The following is an 860-nucleotide window of genomic DNA, read 5'->3' as shown; positions in this document are numbered from 1 at the left end:
AAAAAAAAAAAAAAGAGAGACTGAGCTTGACATTACATAAATAAATGTTTGGAAACAAGTTGTTCTGACAAGAGAGTACCCTCCTCACTGTAATTTTATAAAATCCAGTCAGAGCAAAGTTTATATCTCAAGACCAGAGTTTCAAAGCCCCCATAAGCCTTTTTCTGGCCACTTTCCAGCACTGTGGAAACACAGCCTGGATTTTGGTTTTATATATACTCCTCCCACATAAACAAGTTTTCTTTCCTTTCTAGTGTTTTTTTTTTTTTAATGGAGTTTCACTCCTGTTGCCCAGGTTGGAGTGCAGTGGCACCATCTTGGCTTACTGCAACTGCCGCCTCTGGGTTCAAGCAATTCTCCTGCCTCAGCCTCCCAAGTAGCTGGGATTACAGGCATGTGGCCACCACACCTGGCTAATTTTGTTTTGTTTTGTTTGTTTGTTTGTTTGAGATGGAGTTTCACTTTATTGCCCAGGCTGGAGTGCAGTGGCATGATCTTAGATCACTGCAACCTCTGTCACCTGGGTTCAAGAGATTCTCCTGCATCAGCCTCCCTAGTAGCTGGGATTACAGGCGCCTGCCACTTCGCCTGGTGAATTTTTGTATTTTTAGTAGGGTTTCATCATCTGTGCTAGGCTGGTCTTGAACTCCTGACATCATGATCCACCCGCCTCGGTCTCCCAAAGTGCTGGGATTACAGGCGTGAGCCACTGGGCCTGGCCCTAATTTTGTATTTTTAGTAGAGACAGGGTTTCTCCATGTTGGTCAGGCTGGTCTGGGACTCCCGACCTCAGGTGATCTGCTGGCCTCGGCTTTCCAGTTCAGTTTTTAAAAACTCTATTTCAGTTTCCTTTTTTTTTT

The sequence above is a fragment of the Colobus angolensis genome, unplaced genomic scaffold (genome assembly GCF_000951035.1).
Source record: "Colobus angolensis palliatus isolate OR3802 unplaced genomic scaffold, Cang.pa_1.0 Scaffold169, whole genome shotgun sequence".
NCBI classification, from domain to species: Eukaryota; Metazoa; Chordata; class Mammalia; order Primates; family Cercopithecidae; genus Colobus; species Colobus angolensis.
Note: the sequence above shows the minus strand (reverse complement) of the source record.